The sequence below is a fragment of the Canis aureus genome, chromosome 23 (assembly GCF_053574225.1).
Source record: "Canis aureus isolate CA01 chromosome 23, VMU_Caureus_v.1.0, whole genome shotgun sequence".
NCBI classification, from domain to species: Eukaryota; Metazoa; Chordata; class Mammalia; order Carnivora; family Canidae; genus Canis; species Canis aureus.
In genome coordinates this window covers 6,697,402-6,714,886 of record NC_135633.1, presented here as the reverse complement: position 1 = coordinate 6,714,886, position 17,485 = coordinate 6,697,402, and the positions used below count along the sequence as shown (strand labels likewise).

Here is a 17,485-nt window from a genome sequence, read left to right as displayed (position 1 = left end):
GGTCTCTATCACAACTGACCAATTCTGTCTGCCATTCCTGTGAAAGAATTATGGGAGAAGCTACAGGTAATCTGTAAATAGTTGGACGTGCTCTAATGAAAGTTTATTCACGTGTGTAAGTGGCAGTCTAGAGGTGGCCCTCAATTAAATAATAAAGGTGGCCCTTTTAAATAACTAAAAAATAAATAAAATAAGCAGAAACTAAAAACTAGGTAAACATAAATTCTATTCTAGCAGGTTTGATTTACAGTTTGCAGACCCCTGCTATAGGAGAAACAGTTGAAAGAACCTATACATTCAGTTTGAAGGATACCGAAGAAGAACACCACATCTATTTTCAAATATTCTAATGAATGCCATACAGAAAAGAGATTTAACCTCTATTATATGACCGAGGATCTGTAACCAACACAAGGAAGCTTATGTCAACATATTTTTGCCAACTAAAACAGCATTTTTACTAGAATCCTCGAGGGCAGTAGTGAGTTTACCATCACCGGAGGTGTTCAAGCAAATATCAGATGATGACTTAGGAATGTTCCAGAACAGGCAAAGGACACTGATCAACAATTCGACTAAATGTTCTCTAAGGTCCTTGTCATTCAGGAGATTCCCTAATGGATTTAACGCACGTTGGCAGGGCACAAAGCAGGTTCAGGTGGGCACGGAGCCACAGGGAAACGCACAGGTTACATTTTATCTGTGATCAACTACTGGGTGAGACGCCAACTTTGCTAAACAGTAGGCACGTAGAGTAACAAGCACGTTTAAAATAACTAAAAAATAATAAAATAAATAAAATAAAATAAAATAAAATAAAATAAAATAAAATAAAATAAAATAAAATAAAATAATAAAATAATAAAATAAAATAAAATAAATAAGCAGAAACTAAAAACTAGTTAAACATAAATTCTAGTCTAGCAGGTTTGATTTACAGGAAGACTTTAAGATCATATCTGGCAAATGGGTCAGTAATTCAAAAACCAAGTGGGTGTCTTATGTCTTTCAGTCACACAGATAAAAAAAAAAAAAAAAAGGGCTAGAGAATTTCTTTGAATTTTAAAAATCCAGGGGTTTTACATTTCTGATTCTCGTTTTGGACTTTCTATAGAATTCTTTTTTTGTGCCTTCTGATGCTGTGTATTTATAGGGCTGTAAATGCTGAAAACAATGCTCCTCCCACGTGGAGGTGTAGACCCATAAAATTAATACACGGAGTGATTTATTCAGGGCCTATTGTCCCACTGATGAAAATGAGAACCAGAGACAGCGTCTGACGGATGAACATGACAAGGAGCTAAACGGCTTAAAATTTGTGGCCGTCCTTAACATGCTACCCACGTGTGCCAAAGAAGCAAATCCTCAAGCAGCCGGGCCTTGGTCCCCACCTCCCAGCGGAGGGTCGGAAGGGGTGAGTGATTCCAATCAATATCCAGTTGTTAGAGTAACAGCCATGTCGGTTCTGGATGGCCGACTGGGCGAAAACATGTTTGTTCTACTTAATGTGACAGTGTCCTGTCAAATTAACAGCCACGGTGGCAGGAGCAAGCTTGCTTAATGGGTTGGAGTCAGTTCCGCAGAGAATTCATCATCAACATGCAACCGAGGGGAACCCCAAACCTCATTACCAGGGTTTATTTGGAGATAATAACTGAAGGTATGCCATGTACTTACAGCAGGATTTGTTTGCTCTCTGGCCACCCCTGTTTCATGTTCTTTATCAAACGCTGCCCTCTTGACTCCCACAAACTCTGTAGGATCATGCTTGGCCCGTGTTTAAATGCACCAAGTGGAGAGGAACGTTTAAGCAACTGGGCCGAGATCTTTTAGCAAGATAAAATGAGGGTCTGGAATAACCAAGTGGTTGATGTCGAGGGCAGCAGAGGAGAGAGACAACCTGGACGGTCATGTCACCCTGCACTTCATTGTCAGCACTTAAAGGCATGTTTCCTTTCCAGGTGAGGTGCTGTTCCAAAGCCATCATGACCAACTCTTTGCCAAGTGCTTCCCACAGCTAGTTTGTGTTCGACACGTAGAGTATAAAAAATTCAAACAAAATATCCTGTACCACTTAAAACTGAAAAAAAAAATTCACACACAGTCCTGGATGTCTTCTCTGAATTAAAAACTCAGAGGAAGAGGCAGCGCAAGCCAGCTTTGCACATGGCAGTGGTTGGCTGGAGCTGTGTGGCCGCCTCTTTCGCTGGGCTGAGTGTGCCCTGTGGTGCCCTCAGGCCCTGCTTTGTTCATCCACGTGACCGACGCAGCCCCCCCAAGCCTTGAAGTCTTCCATCCTCAATGTGAAGATTAAGTCTTAATTTGCTTCATCATGAGACTCCTGGGTGGAAGATGCAATATGGGGGCATTGCCGCCCATGGATAACGTCAACACCCTCTTTGCTTCTCTCTTTCTCCAACAGCCCAACCTCCACCAGCGCCTCTCGGTGTCTGAACCAGTGGAAGCCCACTGACAACAGAGGTGGGGGGGGGAGATGGGCAGCCCTTCACAGGACAGTATAGGAATGGCAAGGAGAAGATCGGGGAGCGTAAGCTTAGAAACTGGGAGCCAGGACACATGGTTTCTCACCCACTAATTGACTCTGTGATCTTGGGAAAGGGCTTGAACCAACTTGATGCACAGTGTGTTCCATGTGTAAAGTGAAAAATTGAGCAAGATGATCCCTGTGGTGGGGGCTGGGTACACTGGCTGTGCATACCCGTCGGGTGCTCCAGAGATATAGCACCGTACACCTTGAGGCACCTAAGTAGGCTACGTTTGTGAGGCCCTGAGATGTTTTAGGGGAGGCAGAGGATGTAGCTCGGCTGATAATAAAAACATCTCTGGGTAGCTTTATTTTTTTAAAAAAAAGTGAAGGGAATCTACAAAGGTTGCTTTAGCTGGAGAGCTGCTTGGAATGAGAAGACGACAATGCGATCCCTGGCCCCCAGACTGGCCTGAGGGCTAAGGATGTGGTCCTGAGTGACTGTGACCTTAGCCGCTTTCCTAGTCCTCAGGAACCCGAGGACACCTTTCAAGCGAGAACACTGAACAGACAACAGTGTACTATTTTCATCGTTTAGATCACAAATGGTTTTCCCAGAACGATTGGCTCCAATTTCAGAAGGAATCTGGAAACGGGTCCAACATGCAGTCCAAACTTGCAAGTTCCCCATGAATCATGAACTCATTTCTGCTTGTCTGCTGACACTGAAGTATGGACGTTTGATGGCGAATTCATTTCTCTTTGTGGGGCAGCAACTACGTAATGAATTGGGGGAAAAAATGGCAGTGGCTTTTATAGCTTCATTTGCTCCAGACAGGTAAAGATCTTTTAATTCCACCTTGCGAAATGTCACATCACCCGCCAATGACAAAAATCGAAACCTGCGCTTTCACAGGATTTTCTTAAGGAGGGTATCACCTTTGTAAAGGGACAGCAATATTTTAAACAAAAGTGAACACACCCTTAAAAATAGATCCATTATGGGGCCAACTGAGATCACAGTGATTTAGTAATTTTTCTCTCTGAAAATGGGGCATTTCAGAAACAGATCCAGACTCTTCTGTTTGTACCTCATGTGGAACTGACGAGAGGGACCGAGGCTATTTCCTGGCATGTAATGATAGGCCCGACACTGACATTCTTCCAATGAAGTCACTTGCAGTTTCTCTCTGACAGGTATAAAGCCTCAGAAATTAATTGTGGGAGCTTGTCCTGATTCACCCAGGATGGCTCAGCAGCTGCAAGAACACTTTTTTTTTTTTTTTTGTCAAAAGCTTAAAGCTGAACCAAGTTTGCTTGTTGAAATGTCCAGCAAATAGGAGAATAAACACGGTCACATATCCCATTTTGAACTGAAAAGTTCAGATGACGTTAGAGCTATTAAGGAAGAATCAAAAGAGAGACTAAAAATGTTAACAGTCTGCAAGAGAACCTGACTTTAATGAATGCATTATTTATTGTTTCAGTAAAACCTTGATTAAGTGGGAGAAGTGAGGAAAAGAGATACCTGAGCAAGGAAAATTTTTGGCTTGGCTGGAAAACCAACTCTTTTTTCTTGTATTTGTAGCCTTCCCATTGGAGATCTTCCCAGAGAGATGATCCTTCTGCCTTCAGTTCAATTGGCCTTTTTGGGGAGCTTCGTGCTTGTTGGCCATGACGGTAGGAGGCTAGAAAGACCACCGAACGAATGCTCCCCCTGCTGTCAAGGGATTCCTAGACTCGAAGTGTCAAGTATATTGAACATCAGTGAGTAGTTTTGACAAGCATTTGTTCCTGGGCCTTCCAGATTGATCGTTTTGTGTTTCTGTTTCCACTGCTTCGTGATGGAGATGGGGAAGGATGGGAGAAGGATCGCTGGATGTGGATAGGAAGGTCTTGAGATGAAATGAAATGAACGAATGCGTGTGAATGCTATTAGCACAGTGTATGCTACTCATAAATGTCAACAACATGTGTGTATTTTTTTATTGTATCAAAGATAAGCGGAAGACATTATTTAGATTAACTCCTTGGTAAGAGCTTGGAGGTGGGAAGGGAGTTGGATGTCAGTTAATTTCTCTTAGTCAACCAGCCAAACATGTACTGTGTGTATCTACCAGATATGGTGGAGCCATATAAACCAGGCTGCTGCAGGAAAACATGGGAGGAGGGACACTAAAACCAAATCTGGGATGCCAGGAACTGACTGGTTAAAGAAACTGATACTTGAAGAATATTGTGATAATTTTTGCAATTTCCAGTAGTTGCGTCTATGAAATAAATGAACTATTGGTTCAGAAACTCAGACAGCTGTCCAATTTCCTAGGTAGCAAAATGCATTTATTCCAAAGTCGAAAGAGAATCCTTCCTTTATATGAAATTTTGTCACAAAATGCTGGAATGAGCTTCTGCAGTGTGCATTTTGTGTGATATGATTGTTGAAGAATGAAATTGTAGCGTCTCTGTCAGTGTTTAGTGGCGATTAATGAGCCTTTAATTTACCAGAAAAATGTACTGAGCTTCTGTTATATTGTTAGAGCTCTCAGGTGAAGAGGAAGTAAAATATATGTATATATATATATTTTTTCTTTTTTTTTAACAAAAAGTTTTTAAAGTTTTCTCTCTCCTTCAGGAATTCACAATCAACTGGGGAAGATAGATTTGTATAGACATGACTGAAATATTAGGTTTGAAGTAGAATAAGTACAAATCATTGCTATACAGGTGAAATAAAGTAAGGAACCATTATTTTTACTGTATGTTAAGGATTTAGAGACAATTTTATAGTGATGAAACAAACTGTGAAGATGAGCAGTGACATTTAACACTTATTCTCGAATCATCTCTGAGTATTTGAAAATTACCTTATGGAGGAATTGTTTTTATACTCAGAAATATGGATATTGGCCTTCCTCTCTCCCTTTCCATTTGTCTAAACAAGTTTTTTACAATCATAGCTTCTCTGCCCACCTCTTTGCCTATGGGCATTTGTAATCCTAAAAAGGATGTGCATTTTTCAGTGTTCTGTCAGAATTGGATAGCTTAGGATCTTCAACATCGAGATGTGGGTCTCAGCTCCAGAACGGCTGAGGAAGGCTAAAGCACATTTGAGGTGCTCTTCGCCATGGAGGGCATTTAAAAAAAAAATCTATGACTTCAGAAAGAATGAGTATCAAAAATTATTTTCCTATTGTACCTTTCAGAGAAGGGATATTGTGATTCTGGATGAATGTTGGCTTACACCTCTACTGTGGTCTACAACACTCTAGATGGTCTGACTCTCGCCTGACTTTCCATGTGTGTTTATCCCCTACTGCCCTTCATTCACTCTTCTCTGACCACACTGCCTTCCTTCTGTTCCTCAAGAGGCTGATGATTATTTCTTCCCCCCTCTAGGGTCTCTATATTGGCTGTTTCCAAAACCTCTAGGTGACCAGTTGCCTCCTTCTCTTCATTTAGGCTTCAATTCCAATGCCACATTTTCAGAGTGGTCTTACCTGACCACCCAACCATTTGCTTTCAGGTCCAAGTGAAAGAGAATGTGGTTCAAATCCACTTAAACAATAGAAACACACAAAAGGAAATCCTGAATGGGATTGAGTTTCATGTTTCCTTTTCTTCACTCTAGCTTCTACAACATCATCTCTCTCTCTCTTTTTAAAAAAGATTTATTTTAGAGAGAGAGAGAGAGGCTGGGTGGGGTGAAGAGTAGAGGAAGACAGAGAATTTGAAGCAGACTCTGTGCTGAGCACAGAACCCCAGGCAGGGCTCCATCTCACGACCCTGAGATCACAACCTGAGCCAAAACCAAGAGCTGGACGCTTAACTGACTGTGTCACCCAAGCGCCCCAGCATCATCTTCTTTCTAAAGCTGGTTTCTTTCATGATTGTACAATGAGGCCAGGAAACATCTGGGCTATCGGTTTCTTATTAATACCAGAAGGCTACTTATTGCTCACGACTGTTTCTTTAAAATAAAACCAAAACTCTCAAATGCCTGCATCAAAATTGTTTTTCATTCATTGGCTAGAGCTGTGTCACCTGATTATGCTTGACCCAATCATTAATAAGGTGAGTGGGGTGTATTCATAGTATTAAGAGCCTGAGGTCCCTTCCTCAAATCACATTGTTGCTATTTCTCTAGTGAAGGTGGATTAAGTGCTAGGGAGTCAACCGAAATGTCCACTCTCCTCTCAGGCACAATCCCTTTACCTTTTTAATTTTTTACACTCACAATAATTTTAAGCTATATATTTATATTATTATATATGGTCATTATCTGTTTTCCTCACTGTAATTAAAGCTTCACAAGAGGATGGCCCTTATATTCAATGATGTATTTTTACTTAGGAAAATAGGATAGTTAGTACACAATAAAAAAAAAATATATGTTGAATCAGTGAGCTACTGCATCTCTTTCTCTTATAGTCTTTTGATTTCATGAGGATGAAAAAATTTTCCAGTTTATAATAAATTGACTTTTTCTTTTTATTACCCAGAGACACTTATTTCTCAGGAGGCCCCAGCTATTGGATAAAATATAAAAATTCCTAAGAAAGTGTTGATTTTATCAGTTTTGGGAATGAGACTTTGAAGAGTGAATAAAATGAAAAGTATGTCAATTATTTAAAAAGAAATAATGGGAAAGGTGTATGGGGAATGGGAACAGTAGCAAGGCAGGATAAAATAGCACAGGGGTGTGCTAGGAAATGAAAGCAATCCAGTGTGGGTGGGACTAGGATGTGTTGAGTGACAAGGGCAGGGGGGCAGGAAGGGAGGCAGTGAGACTGACTTTCTCCAGGTGGTCCTTCTCAGTTATTTCCACCATTGTGATTACCCCCGGTCACTACCTTATTCACTTTAGCCCATTTATCATTTGTTTTACATTAAATTATCTTACAAATATCCCTATTTCCCTATCCTTGATCCCTTAGGTATATTTTGCTTCTTTACCTAGTTTGTAAATTCACTGATGGCAATGAATAGTTTCACTGTGTGTTAAAATGGAACTGAACTGACCCAGCCATGAGGTAAGCTTCATAAGAGCAAGGACCTTGAGCGACCTTTTCACCACTGTATTCTCAGTGCACATAGAAAGCACACATTAATATTGGTAGAATAATTGAATGAAAGAGGGAATGACTCAGACAACCTGTTTCTTAAATCAGGCTTCGCCTTCACTCATAGGATCTTGAAAGAGAGTCCCTGAATCCCTTTTAAGTCTCGATTTCCTTATCTGTCAAGTGGGGATGCTTCTGATGATAAAGCATAGCTGGGACAGTTAAAGGAGATTGTGAAGGCACTTTGGGAAATGAAATGCTATACTAATGTATATATTGATACTGAATATATCACAGTACTGGGCATTATTCTGAAATCAATAGCTACACTCTAGGAACAGAGATGGGAACAGGAACAAGAGAGATCATCAATTTGGCCTCCAGATGAGAAAAAGTAACACATCCTTTGGCCTTTCTCGAAGATTTCAAGTTACCTCTACACTATTGTTTAAAAGTTGCATATTTCACAATAAGAAATGGAGGAGACAATCAGCTGAATAAATAGCTGTAGAGATCCAAGCCTAAAGACTTCTGGAATATCAAGATGTTGTGTTAAGTAAATGTTCTTGAGTTGGAATGGGCCCCTTCGTAAGCAGATATCGCTGGGATTCATGGCCTATGTCAGATGGCACTTCCGTTCCTCCTCTCACTCTCACCTGAGAAGGAACGAAGAAATTTTCTCACCTTGATGTAGAAAAATGATCACTGCATCAGGGGCCAGGACATGAATTATAGTACCAGCTCTCCACTAATTTCTTATGTAACCTTATAGTAACTCGCGTACCAGTCTTTCCTCTATAAGATGAAGGAACTGTGTGAGATAAACTCTGAGGTTCTTCTATACTCTAAAATGTTATCATCGCTAAGCATTCAGAGGAAATAACGTTTCTGATCCCAGGCAACTTTTCACGATCACTCAGCTTTCTGAGTCCCTTCTTCTACCCATATCTGCCCCCTTCTGCACATATTTCTACAGGATACTTTCATTCTGGCTTTAAGAGGCTTACTTTGGGGAGTCATTCTGCTGGCTAATTTAGGTCATTTCCTGTTATCCAGCTGGATGATAATAATAATAATAACTACCACTTACATAAGTTACATGTAAGGCACTATTAAGAGCTTTCATATATTAGCTCATGTATTCCTCATAATAGCTTTATGAGGTAGATGTTATTGTGATCCTTACCTTATATATGAGTAAATTGAGGCAAAAGTAGGCTAGGTAATTTGTCCAAAGTCATACTACTACTACTAAGTACCAAAGTAGCAATTCAGATCCAGACTGCTTTATATCCAGACTGTGTGCTAAAGTAATAAACTATACTTAATATGGAGGATAGGAGGAAGGCTCGCAAGAGAGGGTCGACAGCTAGGAAGCACAGAGCCAGGCTTCGAGACACTTCAATGTGTCACGTACACGGGACAGGTAAACTATCCAAACCAAGGAGGGAAAGCAACCAAAAGTCTGAGATCTATCCCACAGGCCACTTTGCCCCCCAAATTTTGTCTTTGGGATTGCCTGCCAAAAATGTGACTTTAAATATAAAACTAACAAAATGAAATCACTTCTTGGAGAGCATTTCTGTGGTTCACTACGGAATGCCAAGTTAAGAATATCTGTCTTACATTTTCAAGCACATGTGTTGTAGTAATTTTATGGGGTAATGAGTTGGCTTCCATTAAAGATATTTTATTTTTACGGGGGCTGGGGCTGGAGAAATGTTATGTGGCAAGCAGTGAAATACCTTACTTTTTCAGATGGCTTTAGCTAATCACCTACAGGTGAATTTTCTAGGAACTCTGGTTTTAACCATTTGACTGCTCTGGGTTTCAGTGGGTTGTGACTGAAGACTTTAGACATAATGGCATGGGACTCAACAGTGAGCGATGGAGGAGTTCAGGATGTGAGGGAAGTGATCAGGGTTTTGTGGAAGAAATACAGGATTTTTGTCTCAACTTTAAAACTTAAATGAGACTTAAAGATCATTCATTGGATTCAATAGAAAATAATTCAAAATGTGACCATAGCCAGTAAATGGAGACAGATGTAATTTATAAAGCTTGCATAGTCTCCACTTCCCAGTTTATCATGTGGCAGATGTTGCTAGTTATCTGCACAATATCCATTCCCTCCTTCCTTGCTATCAGAAGCCAAATTTTGCAACAAAAACATTTTATGCCCCAGACGATCTCACAACTGGAGGTGGCCATGTGACACTGTTACGTGATAAAAATAAGAGAGGATGATGGCTGGGGTACCTGGGTGGCTCAGCTGGTTCAGCATCGGACTCTGGATTTCAGCTCAGGTCATGATCTCAAGGTCATGGAATCAGCCCCATCTCTGGCTCTGTGCTCAGCCGGGGTCTGCTGGAGATTCTCTCTCTCTCAAATAAATAAATCTTAAAAACAAAAAGAGTGGATGGTGGCCAAGAGAATCAGCAGCTATCTTGTAACTATGAGGCAGGAGAAACGAGTGGTACAGAAATGATGGTGATATGGAGAGATGGAAAGACTTGGATTCTTGATTCTGTGTGGAGCTGATGCAGCTGCCCTGGACTGCTTAGGCATGGTATTCTTGTCTTCTGACAGTGAATTACATCTTCTTGACATGTAAGCAGTTGTCTAATTCTGCAGTTAAGGGACATACTCCTTCTGTCCTTCTTCCTCATACCCACTCCTTTCCAGTGCCCCAACTTTTAGGACTGACATCTGTTTGCACCTCATCATGTCTGTGGGCAGGGGGGTGGTGACATAGGGTCACATGGCATTTCTTCCCTTGTGACTGTTATTCCTGAATAGGGCAAACTACTCTTGGGGTTCTCTGAGGAATAAAAGGGTCTGACCCAAGATGAGATCAGTGGTACTGATATGCTGAATTTCAACATAACAAACCTATTAGTCAGTGGAGTAACACAATCTAATGAGCATTCTACCAGGAACAAGAAAGAGTTTGGTACCACAGCAGGGTATGGAAATATCACCCAAGAGTCGTTGTGCCCTCCTGATAGAGAAAAAGTGGCAAAAGGCTGGTGGCAGATTTCAATGTTCATTTCAAATGGGGCCTGAAGTGGAGCCCCATTGAGTAGGATTCCTCTGAGGCTAAGAGCTATTGGGTCCGTAAATGCTGTTAAGGAAATTTTAAAGAACATTAAGGGGAAGAGTTCAAGAGTTACTGGAGAGTTAAATGGGCGCTGTTGGTGTAATTCATCTGATGTTCCCAAGAAAACACAAGCTTGAGGCTAAAAGTCTGCAAGTTAAGGATGGCAGCTTAGAAAGAACTTTGATATCATCATTACACTTAAACTAACTGGCCTGGGGGCTTCTTTTCATATGAGCCCAATAAATCCTTACTTTTTAAAACTGTTTGTTGGGTTTTCTTTTCTTTACAATTGAACGTATTTCACACTGCACATCCCTTCTCCTCTTTTCACTGGGTGAGGTGACCCACATATATTTAATAAGGTGGAGAAAGATATCGGGGTGAAAGACCTCGTGTTAGAAGACTTTGCTTATGATTATGTAGGCCTCTGTGAGGTGATTGGGATTTTTTTTTGAGAGAGAGAGAGGAATTTAGGCTCAATCTATGTGGATGAGTTCCATGAATATCAGTTTTTTTACAATTTGAGGTGGGTCGAGATCTTCCAAAGAACTGTGGGCATTTTGATTTTCTGAAGACAGTTTAAGAAATGCAGGATGGAATACAGGAAGAAGGAAGGGGAGCAAAGAAAAGAAATAGGCGGGAGGTGAGCTCCTAAAATGTGCCTGTTATGATACAAGTCATTATGTCATCTTATTTATTCCTCAGCACTGTTCTTCAGGCATATTTTGCTGAAACCATTTTTACAAAATCAGCAATCTGAAACTCAAAGTGAGCAGAATACCTTACAAATCAGTGGGAAACCAGATATCTTCCTCAGATGTTTTGACCGAGCATCCAGATTTTCTGTGACCTTTGCCCAGGAAGGAGACATCTCTTTCAGTATAGTGGACAGTTACCAAACCTGACTGTTGGTCTGAATGGAGACACTATCTCTATCTTCCAAGACCATACAAATATCCTCCAAGAGAAAACATGGAACTAGGGCAAGCAGCCTAGTTTTGTCTTTGCTTGCAAACAGTGCAAAAATAAGAAAGGTCCATAAAGTATTATCTCCCCAAACCTTCTACCATCATGGTCCTCTTCCCTACTCTCTCTGACACCCCTCACCACAGTTTCACCCCAGTGTCCCATTCCCTTGGGGGCTTCAGGGTTTTCAAGCTCTTTACTCCCGCCTATCACCAAAGAGAAGTTTAAAAAACACATTTTAGGCAATAAAATATTCAGAACATATTCTAAGGGGTTTTTCCCCATGATCTTTTCAGGCAACAAAAGCATAAGCATTAATTCATTAGCTCATTTATTTATTTTATGTTTATTGCATAACTACTATGGAGCAGGCACTAAGAGCTTTCATTAGAGAGAAGACAGGTTTTAATAAATAAACAAATTAGCCATTCAGACCGGAGATTCTTAGTGAAGAAGAAAACACTAAGATGTATGAATTTCCTGGGGGGTGTGGTTCAGTGCTTTTACACTGAATGTTTCAAGAAGGCCTCTGTAAAGAAGTGAAATTGGAGCTAAGAACTCAAAGATAAGAAAGAGCCGGTTATGAAAAGAATCTGAAAAACAACGTTTCATTCAAAAAGTATTTGTAACAGCAAAGACCTGACAACCAAGGCCCAGATGTCTCTGGATGAACCAGGTGCAGCTGCGAATGCTGCACATGCAAACAGGCAAATCTTGGAAATCTTGGGTAGTTTGACCTGTGCTAGCAGGAAAGTAGTCAAGAATGTTGTGTGTTGCTGAGTATTCATTTACTTAATATCACTGAAAATAAGTTTGAAAATTCTACAACGTGTTACTAACTTTGAAATTAATTCAATGCACACAAGTGCAAACACTGTACTTTTCTGAGGGTTTCTTTATTAATCAATAGGTTAAAAGTTTCAAGAGAATTGCTGAACTATTTGCAAGAGCTCTGAGAAACCATAGACAAACGTGAATGCAATTTTAGAGCACAGATCAAATGACCTCTTAGACCCGAATGACTTGAGTTTAACTCTACAAGAAAATCATTTCAGATTAAAAGAAGAGAAAGCAGGAGGAAAAACACAAGTCTTTTGGATATCCACAAATTTTAGTCACCATGAAAGAGTTTAACAGAGAATACGAGGGTTTTTTAAAAAGATTTTATTTATTTATTCATGAGACACAGAGAGAGAGGCAGAGACACAGGTAGAGGGAGAAGCAGGCTCCATGCAGAGAGCCCGACGTGGGACTCGATCCCGGGACCCCAGGATCACAACCTGAGCCAAAGGCAGGTGCTCAACCGCTGAGCCCCCCAGGAGTCCTGAGAATTTGAGTTTTAATTGTGCGTTTTATGAGGTAGAACGTTAGAAATAAATAAAATATTTCACTAATAGCTGGTAAATTATGTTATGCAGTATCTGTACTTTGTTGAAAATGTGTATTTGCCTCTAGGGACAGTTATTTCCCGAGACCTTGCGTGGTGGTAATTGGCCTTACCCATGTGAGTAAGCCTCATCCAACCCTTCGGATGTCTTGATAGAACAAAAAAGAGTAAAGGACAATCCCCTCTCTTTACCTGACTGTTTTCTGGTTGGGACAGCAGTGTTCTCTTGCACTCAGATCACACCTTGCATCACTGGCTCTCCTGAGTCTAGGGCCTTCGTTGAACTGAAACTATGCCCCTAGCTGTCGTCGGTTTCCAGCTCGTAAATGGCAGGTCCTGGGACTCAGCAGCTTCCATGATTGTGTGATCCAACTCCTTATAATAAATCTGTGTCATTGTGTGTACATACATGCGCATGCACGCGCACACACATACACACTCACATACAAGTTCTGCTTCTCTGGAGAACCCTAACACTTTGTGCTAGTGATTTAACACGTCACTTTTATCAGGAATGCTGTCGTTAAAAACATAATGGTGGGACTTTCCGAGGCAGCATTTTACAATAGGAACAGCCTCTGTAAGGTAGCCCTTCAATTATAGAAACTAAAATAAACCCTTGAGTAATTAAGAGATGAACTTGAATCTGAACCTTGGCTCCGGTAAGTAATTGCCGCTCTATGAGAAAGTAGCTCAGCTTAGTGTCTTCATCTGTAAAATAGGAATAACAGTATCTCAGAGAACTGTCCATCTTAGAGAAGTGTCACAAGGATTAGGTCAACTCATGAATAGAAGTTTTCCAGCAGAAGTCTAACACGTGGTAATCATTAAATGTTAACAAGTATCATTGCTGTTGTTATCATCTATATAAAGTTGATTCTGTTTGAAATTATTCTAATAGCTTCTGATATGCTCAAAGATTAATAAGATTATTAAAAAATGGGGGGGGGGCAGGCAGGGGCAGAAGCTGTTTAGGTAGAGGAAGTAGCATTATCCTTTAGACAAAAAAGGGTAAGAGGTCTCACATTTCCACAGCCAGCCAGCATCAAGTGGAGCAAATGCCCAGCAGCTCCCACAGCAAATCGTAATGGAAGTTGGTGACCCCTGGGCTAGATCACTGAAGGAGGCTCCATTCAACTGAGTTCCAAGAGGATAGGGCTCAGCTCATTTTTTGGTTTGTTTGTTTTTTTCCTCTGTTCTTAGTGTCTGCCAAGACAGAGGCACTGGCTCACACACTTCTCGCAGGCTTGCTCAGAATAACCCGATGAGGTGTATATTATTATTGCCCCCATTGTACAGATGAGAAAACTGAAGCACGCATGGAGTTAGAGGCTCCTTCCAAGTCAAACATGGTAACTGGGGAGCCAAGTCTGGAATCAAAGGCCACGTTCTCCACCACCAAGCGGGACTGCCTCTCATTGCCCGTTGAGTGCATCTACACGTGTGGTATAAAGGAGGCTTCAGAAGGGAATCTTACTCTTTTTGCAACTTTAAATCTAACCATTTATTCCAGAATGGAGAAGAAAAGAGATTACTGACCTCATAAACGCATTCTCAGACCTGATCATCCAACTTACACTCATTGAACACGTATGGGTCCCATGTCAGTGACTCTTGAGCACACCAACTCCTCTGAGAATTGAGGAAAACTATGAACACTCTATACACAAAAATTCTGTTGCACTTTTAAGGACTTCACAGTCAGCCCGAAGGCGGTTCAAATATCTCAGGTTGTGAACCCCCCGTGGTATCTCACCTCGTTCTCAGAATAATCCTGAGGAAGAGTCATGCCTATACCCATATACCAGTGAAGAAATTAAGATTAGAGATTGAACGTCATTTGCTCAAAGAGACATCATTGATGAGGAGCAACACGGAAACTAAACCCAGATCAATCTGGGTCCAAATTTGATCTCTTTAACTTATAACTTATATAACTCCCTAAATTATAGCCTACAGCTATAACTAGTGATTTTTTTTTTCTTTTTCGATTTTCTCTATCACTTGGCTTATCTCCATTTTTTTCTTTCAATTTAGAGAAATTAAAAGAGAAAAAGATCGTATTCCTCTGGTTGTCGTGTGGCAATTAGGATTTGAACTTTGAAACCTGGAGTATAAAAATGAAATGATTAAAAATGTCTGTCTACTAGGAGGTTTTGACTTTAGGGAAAAAATGCCTCATTAGCTGACACAGGAAGGCATTCTTACTGCATGTCTTACTTTGATTTTGCACACTGGGCACTGGTGTTATGGTTTGATATAGCTCTGGGGTCACAGGGTTTATGGTAAGTTAATTTAGTTCAGAGTTTGGCCTAAGACAGGAACTGGCTTTAGATGCAGAAGTTTATCCAAACTGTACGGAATTTTAAGCAACGACATACAAATCAGAAGGTACAATTAAGTTACTAGCATAAAGTTGGAAATGACTTTTGGCTTGGGAAGTGGGTCCAGGTCCAAAGGGATTGTGAAGACTCCGGGCTTTGAGAAAGCATCATAGCAACATTAACATTTCCACAGATGCTTGAAAAATTCTGATTGAAAACGGGAATATCAATCAAAGAACAAAGAACATCTCATTGTTTATTGTTTTTCCCATAAGGGGAAAAGTCTGGAAGAAAAATTCATAAATGAATTCAGCCATCAACAGGCAATTTACAACTAATTGACATCTTACCTATAGTATGATTTCTATGTGGCCTTGATCTTTAATAAAAATGAGAATGGTATGTTGTATTTTGCTCCTAATTGGCTGTTGGGGAAAAAAAATGTTTGACAACATCCTTTTAAAATTTTGAAAGAAATTAACTTTGTGGTCTTGAATCAAAACCAAACAGTGCTGAAAAAAGATTGTTAGAAAGTCATATTAGAAAGTCACCTCGGATTATGTTTGAGTTCTCCTGAGAACCAATGTCTTATTGTCAATAGCTCATTTCAGAGTTGTTTTCTAATGACCAGAAATACTTGTAAAATAAACTTAATCATTTCCATAAAGGAATATGACCTACGAGGGAGGAGAAAGTGTTAGGATTCATGGGTTAACTCTATCATGACTTGCTATACTATTTCTTTTTTTCTTTTTTTTTCTTTACTATTTCTTTTCTTAATGTCCCCCCCTCATAGCTTTATTAGGCTGAATTTATATAACGTAAAATTCACTCACCTAAGTAGACAATTCAATGATTGTTGATACATTTATAGTTATACAACCATCACCATAATCTAGTTTTCAAACATTTCTATTATTCCCAAAAGTTCCTTTGTGTTCCTTTGCAGTTTTTAATCTCCCAATTCCATACCCAGCCTCAGGCAATCATCTATTTATTTTTTTGTCTTTATAGCTTTGTCTTTTCTGGATATTTCACATCAATGTAATCCCATAATTTGCGTGTGTGCACGCATGTGTGTGTGTGTGTGAGTCTGGTTGCATTTAGAGGTTTTCGAGGTTCATCCATGCTGTGGCAGGTCAGTAGTGTGTTCCTTTTTCATCGCTAAGTATTATTCCATTGGATGGATAGATTATGTTTTGTTTATCCACTCACCAGTTCATGAACATTAGAATGGTGTCATGTTTATGTCCCTTACGAGTGACACTACTATGAATATTCACATACAAGTCTTTGTGTAAACACATATTTTCATTTCTTTTTGGTGGATAAATAGGGGTGGGATTGCCAGATTGTGTGCTACATGTTATAGACTGAATTGCGTTCCTTTCAACTTTATATGTGACTCTACTTGGGGAGAGAGCCTTTAAGGAAATAATTAAGGTGAAATGAGATTGTAAAGGTGGAGCCCTAATCCAATTTGATTAGTGTCTTTATAAGAAGAGAAAGAGACCCCAGAGCTCCTCAAGTGTAGGGGAAAGACCACATAAGGGCACAATGAGAATGCAGCCATCTGCATGTCAAGGAGAGGGGCCTTGAGAGAAACCAAACCTGCCAACACCTTAGTCTTGGACTTTCAGCCTCCAGATCTTCAAGAAAATGCATTTCTGTTGGTTAAGCTTCCCAGTCTGTGGTAATTTTTTAATGGAGGCCCTAGGAGACTATTTCAGAAAGTTTAACTTTTTTAGTAACCTGCCAAACTGTTTTCTATGCTAACTGTACCACTTTGACATTCCCACCAGCAATATATGGGAGTTCTGTTTCCTCCACATCCTCACCAACACCTGATGCCAGTCGCCTTTTTGATTTTCAACATTCTGGTGGGTGTAAAGTGTATGGTGTGGTCGTTTTGATTTGCATTCCCCTAATGGCTCATAATATGGAGCATCTATTCACATACTAAGCCATCTACCTTCTTTATTTTCTTTCATAAATATCCGCTCATGCCTTTGACCATTTTAAATTGTGCTATGTTTTCATATTGAGTCAAAAGAGTTCTTTATATAGTCCGGACAAAAGTCCTTTGTCAATACATGATTTACAGATATCTGTGGGCAGCAGACACCTTATCTTTTCCTTTTCTAATGATACATTTTGAAGCAT

The 17,485-nt window shown here is 40.2% G+C and overlaps 1 long non-coding RNA gene across 2 annotated transcripts in view; it reads left to right on the top strand.

Moving 5' to 3' along the window:
• LOC144294525 (uncharacterized) overlaps positions 1 to 17,485 on the top strand; it is a 105,513-nt gene that overhangs the window by 19,268 nt on the left and 68,760 nt on the right. The window contains exon 3 of one of the 2 annotated variants that reach the window (XR_013361887.1): positions 4,074 to 4,252. The exons of the other annotated variant lie outside the window; for it this stretch is intronic. This is a non-coding gene — a long non-coding RNA (uncharacterized LOC144294525). The remainder of the gene's footprint in view (positions 1 to 4,073; positions 4,253 to 17,485) is intronic. 2 annotated transcript variants of the gene reach the window in all.